The following is a 6,751-nucleotide window of genomic DNA, read 5'->3' as shown; positions in this document are numbered from 1 at the left end:
TAAAATGAGACGTTTTCCTGTTTATCTTCTGTTAATAAATCCATAACACAAACAGCTTTTCTGACATTATTTAAAACATTAGATAGATTATCCATCCATCCATCCATTTTCTGTACACGCTTCTTCCTTTTTCAGGGTTGCGTGGGTCACTGGTGCCCATATCCAGCAGTTAGATAGATTATATAGACTGTAAAATATTAATAATAATAGTGTTAATATTATATTAATAGTTTTAATGATTTCTCCATCGTCAGTCCTTTTTTTCTGCTCTGTTGTCAACATGTACAGTAATGGGAAATCCAGAGTCTTGACCATTTAGTGTTAGCCGTTAGCTTCACCAGCCGATCACATGGTCACCTGGTTTCTGCTCACTCCAGTTGTTCTATGGAACCTCCTTGGACAATTGCTATTTTTGTGCCCCCTAGTGGTCAAGAGTTTTGCTAATGACCCATGGGTTAAATATGGGAATCCAATTTAAAGCTGCCCAAAAATCTAACTGACATAAAGTCAGAATTTGATCTTTTTTACATTATGAGGCAAAATGTTCATATTTTAGCATTTATAGCTCATCTTGGGTGTGACTCTCAGCTACTACTGCTACAAATTTCAGCTTAATAATTGTAAAAATATATATTTAATTAAAAATTTAGTTATAGGAATGGGGTTTTGTAAGGGCAATTACTGTGGCCTCTTGAGTAAGATCAACTCCGAAGGGGGCTTTAGGGCAGTTCCAAGGTCTGTTTTTAAAAGGTTTCTTTAAAATGTGTTCACTGGTTCTTGAGGTATTTTGGTAACATACAAATAAATGAATAAAGGCAATTACATGAAAGTCTGCATTTAATATAGGCAATTACAAATAAATAAATAAATAAAAACTCCAGTTGCCTTTCATTTTGCTCAGTTTACATTTTCTTGGTTCTGTAAAGAAGCTAAGAGCATTACAGAGGGGTGTCAACATTTAATATATTCCTCTGTTACTAATTTAAATAAGCCAAACCAGAGCAACTTCAAACAAATATAAAAAGAAAAAAAACTGACAATTTTAGGAGCAATAAAAAGAAAATGTTGGGCAAATAGCATTTCAAAAAGTAAAGTAACAAATTTCATATTCATAATGCAAAAACATTTCCAGATATAATTGTCAATTAATCCCAAAATATGATCAAACAAAAATCTATTTCTACACATTTTTTTAATGTTAGGTTTTCTATGGCTTAAAACAGAACATGACCCAGTGTATCTTTGTCTCTTCGTTTTGCACAAATGAAAGCAGAAATCTGACACCTGAATAAACTCAAACAGAGCCTCCCTCCAGGTCTGTGTCCCACTTTCTCACCAGGCACAACATGGCCATACTGCCGCCGCGCGATCGACGGACTTCTGGCACAAAACGGCGGAGCACGGGACACAAAATCCCTCTTAAGGAGCAGATGCTTGCTTCCTCTTGACATATGTCCCCAAGATGGAGCAGGGTGGATGGGAAATGGAGGGGAAGTCAGGAGACCTTGGAAGGTGTTGGATGGAGGCAGGGGGGAGGCTGTTAATTCAGTGAAGCATGAAGAGTAATGTTGGATAAATCTAAAACCTAAAAATAAAAATTAAAGATTTTTTTAATAATACATAAAGACATTTTGCTTTCGTTATGCTTCTTTAAGACAGAGAGGATGCCTTTTTTTTTTTGTTAAACCAGAGCCATGGGCACAAGTCCAGGTCCTGGTGTCAAGTGTTTAAAAGAGAGTGAAGAAAAAAACCTGAGGAGGAAAGTAGGCTCTTTTTCCTGCTAAAAGTGAACAGATGGTGTTGAGCTGTGACAGGAGAGAAACGATGAAAGAAATACAGCGAAACAAGAAAGAAACGTATATAAGCGATTTCTTCATTTAAAGATCTCACATAAGCATGTCACCCATCAAATACAGGTTGAAGCATTGTTTTTCCTGAGTTTCGTTGAAACTCGTCCAGTGGTTTATGAGATCTTTTGTTAACAGACAAACAGGGCTGACCAAATCGAATCTTACAACGGGCGATAAGAACCGAGTTGCACTGTAATTTTTTTTTTTTACTCCTCGTAATTGTGACTGTCCAAGGTGGTTTGGACCCAGGAGGCAGACATAACAAAAAGGCTTGATAGTAAAATAAAGTAAATACTTTATTAAACACAACACTTAAAATAAATGATCCAGGGAGAGACACACACACACACACACACACACACACACAGGAGCGCAGAGAAATGAAAGAGCATGAGAAGCAGTGATCCAGCAAGGAGGTGGAGAAGAAAAAGAGACTGATAATATACAAACAGAGGGAGAGTGGAGACTGGCAACACCTGGGGAGGGAGCTGATTACAGATTGTAGACAGGTGAGGATGGAAGGGAGAACTGAAGGCAGACTGAGGAGAAAATGAAGCCATGAACAGAGACACCAATACATAACACAAAAACAAAACCATGGCAGTAATATTGTTTTTTTTCCTCCTTAACCACAGAGAAAGTTGCTCCTCTTTCACTTTTTCACAGCAAACAGGCAGAGGGGTGGAGTACAGCAGCTCAGGGGGCGAGGGTTCCGCCTGACAAAACGCATGGTTCTGCCCATGTGACATGATGACATCTCCCTGTGTAACTCTTTCAAAATCAAATGGCTGTACGAAGCAACTGACTCGTCAAGATCCAGTTCCCTTCAATGAGCCACCCGTCCCATCTCTATAGTGGTTTGGTTTATGTGGCCCACATCTGTCACAGGAGTTGGCCCAGTTTTGGTTTGGTTTATTTGGTGCTGGCCCATACATGCAACACTAGGACCACCAAAAAGCCGTCATTTTTTGTGGTATCTGGGCCAAAGGTAAGAGTGTTAGTACCTTGTGGGCCAGAGCTGGGTACGAGTATTGATCTAAGTATCATGGGAACTGGAACTGGATTGATTCTAGCTTGATGACATAGATACTTTTTTACACTTTCTTTGCACTGCTGACTTTAGTTTTCTGAAACAAAATGAAAAATAATGTCAAAAGTGTAGAGTTTCCACATCGTTTGGAGTTAAGGCTCCAACATACTGCAGTCCGTGAACGGACTCCGTGCATATTGTCCGCAGATGTTTGCGACTTCATACTCGAGCGTACGGACCGCCTGACAAATTTCATAATTTTTTGCAATATCAGTAGTAGTCTGATTTAGAGGATGAGCAAGAGATACTGTAGCTTGCATTTAAACTTAAAAGCAAATAAAAATAACTTACCCAGGGTCTGGGCTATTTCATCCCACAAACTTGTTGCTCTCTGAAAGTCCTCATATTCCTTCATTGATGTATCATATAGTATCTATGATTTTAATCTCTGTGAGATGCTCTTTGACACAGATTCTCAACTTTATCTGCTTGGCATCGCATCCAAAGCAGTTTGATGTGAACTTGCTGGGCAGTTTATTAAGCAGACTTTGGATGTGGAAGTAAAATAATTATCTCTGCATGGACCTTTCTGCCGGACGTCCGCTTTGAGTCTGAGCAGACCTCTGCGGAGGGAAGTATGCCCGAGTATGTGGGCCCTTTAGTCATCAGCCCTTCCTGTCTGAGCTCCACCAGCCTCCACCCTTCATGTCTGCATGCAGTGGAAGGCATTTTTTGTAATTTTTTGACAATGCTATATTCATATTTTTGTTAGATAGTTGCCTTTTTTAAATTTTTTACTAGTGACTTTTTTCTTAAACAATGGGCCTCATGCAAGAACCGTTCGTACGCACAGAATTATTCTTAAGTTGTGCGTATGAGTGATTTAGGAGAATTTGTGGCATTCACCAATGTTTTCATATTCTAAGATTTTTTTCAGATACGAACAAAATTTACGTGTGGTCCAGACCTGTCGTATATTTTACGAGCAGTCAGTCTGCTGTTATCCAGACGGGTTTTCCTCCCTAATAACTTTATATTTCATTAGTTTGAAGATATTTTGAGTTGAAAATAAATTACACTCCATAATTATGTTGACAATAGGCTATTCTGCTTGAATTAGAGTTATAATTTTAAATGTAATAATTTAGACTAACAATATAAATTGTCCGTTCGTCCGTTTTCTGCCACTTATCCGGGATCGGGTAGCATGGGCAGCTGCAGAAAGACCCCGCTCTCCCCAGTGACACCTTCCAGCTCGTCCTGCGGGACTCCGAGACGTTCCCAGACCAGAGGGGATACATAATCCCTCCAGCAAGTCCTGGGTTTTCTCCAAAGTGCCAGACATATTTTGAAATCATTTTAAAAGGCTTATTTCAGACCGCAACTGAGACCACCTGCGACCGCGCAGCGCGCGGGGGGGAGTGTACGGTGCGCAGCGCTGCGGCTTCTGAATAAATGAAAATGATTTAACACAGTTGTTTATACTTTTAGCAGCTCTTTTTATTCCACAGCTGACCTGCTAAAAATGACAGATTTTCTTTTCWGGATCTCTGACAGACGGACTTCAATCTCTGAACTCGTAAAGTTTTTATTTTTTCAGTTTTCGCTGTCATTTTCATGAATGGACACTTCCTAATATCTGAGGCAGGAAACATAGCCTTATATGGTGTTTTTGGGGTGGTAATTATGCTAATCTCCTCTCGCGTGCACGAGCAGCTGTATACGAACAGGTGGAATTTACGCAGCTCATTTACACACTTTTCCTGAAAATAGAAGAGTTTGTTGAATCTGACGTGACATGTTCGTACGAACCCTTCGTACGAACAAAAGTAAGAGAAATTTAGGATAAGAATACGAACATGTTCTTGCATGAGGCCCAATGTGTGTGTAAAAGGTAAGAGGGGAGGTGTTTATTATTTTGAAACTGTTACATCATTTTATATTACTGTAGTTAGTTCTCATTAATAAAATGCTGAAATCTGGGTCATTTCCAGGGTGATCCACATTGGGGACTGTCCCCCGAAGTCAGGGACGTCTGGTCAGCGTAGGTCAGGGGTCTGCAACCTTTACAACCAAAAGAGCCATTTCTCCTGCTCGGCTCACTAATAAAATGTGTCCAGAGGTGCAAAACAAGCTATAACTGTGATTATCAACTGGTGGTCCATGGGTGCTTTTGAGGCCTTTTCGGTAACCTTTATGGCCAGTGGAGGTGACATTATAAAACTAAAAAAATTATCAGGGATTTTATTATTATTAATTACTAATTTTACACACCAGAACAAATGAAAAGATCAAATTCATGTAAACAAGAAAAATACTGTATATAGTTTACACTGAATTTCCTAAAACACTAGTACAACTATTCTGGTTTATTTTTTCCTAATTCTTGTTACTATTTATTGTTTATATTCATCAGGACATTTGAAAAGATCATGCACAACCAGAGAAAAAGATCATGTAAACAAGAAAAATACTGTATATAGTTTACACTGAATTTCCTAAAACTAGTACAGCTGAATTATTTAGGTATATTTTTTTCCCAAATCTTATTGTTATGTAGTCTTCAAATTCTATAAAGGTAACTCTGATGGATTTGAGAGTCACATGTGGTCCCAGAGCCTCAGGTTGCAGACCCCTGGCCTAGGTTAATCTATGAATTATGTCGGCTCTAAAATTGAATAATTTGTAGAGTAATTCCTGGCAGCTTAACTGAAATCAGTCAAGTGGTTTGTGAGATATTTTGCTAACAGACTGAGTTCACTCCAAATAGTTAATGGGAAAACTGTAAACAAAAATTTTGGCCCATCTGTCAGCACTTAAAATGTGTTGAGGATCAATATTAACTACACTAAACTTTAACATTAACTATTCAAATCAAGTAATTGACATTTTTTGTTTTCTTAAGTCAGCTGGTTGTGGCAGCCATCTTTAATTGATAGACTCCAAACTAAATTAGTTGCAGATGTACAATACATGAAATGAGTACTTGCTGGGATTTACACTAAAACTCTTCCAGTGGTTCTACTATTTTACTAACAGACGCACAAACACACACAAAAAACATTATGGCATAAAAACTGTAGTAAACATCTGGAAAAATGACAGATACTTTTGATTACTAGTGGTCACTTTATTTTTTAAAGAAAAGGAATAAAAGATACCCCTAGCCTCTTTAAATTATTTTACACAGAGGTGAGGTTTTAATTTGTGAGGAATAAATGTGAAAGGAGGGGTTATGATCCATATTCACGAGCAGAATGTTTCACAAGCTTTTCGTTTTGTGTTCACCTGGCCTTGATGTTTCAAATGTGACTTTAAAAAAAGGGAAGCAGTTAGCAGTTGTACTAAAAATGATACAGACCCACGAGGGTCAAGACAAAAATCCATTCTTTGTGATTTGCTGACCTTAAATGAGCACTTGAGAATAGACAACATGAATATATTTTCCTGTCAAAAAGCAGACCTCAAACAGCAGCTCGCTTTACAAAATGAAGCAATGTGTGTTTATGTGCAAAACTGGGATGTTTCTTATTATTTTGATTTTTCAAGATGTACAATAATCCAAAGGTTTAACAAAGAACAAGTTGTGAAGAAGTTTTTTTTAAAAAAAGAATTCACATGGTGAAAAATTTGATAACATAACTGATTTAGTAAAATTGGTGAATAGCTGATTCTTACCAATTTACACCCACATAGGCACTAGGTCATTGGACTAATAGCACATGCATAGATTCAGTTTGGGGATTAAATCTAGATCAGTTTTTTTTAATCAAACCTTATATACAGTGGTTTGCAAAAGTATTCATACCCCTTGAACTTTTCCATATTTTGTCACATTACAACCACAAACATAAATATATTTCACTGGAAT

Source organism: Austrofundulus limnaeus, unplaced genomic scaffold, assembly GCF_001266775.1.
Source record: "Austrofundulus limnaeus strain Quisiro unplaced genomic scaffold, Austrofundulus_limnaeus-1.0 Scaffold221, whole genome shotgun sequence".
In the NCBI taxonomy this organism is placed as follows: Eukaryota; Metazoa; Chordata; class Actinopteri; order Cyprinodontiformes; family Rivulidae; genus Austrofundulus; species Austrofundulus limnaeus.
This window is presented reverse-complemented; position numbering follows the sequence as displayed.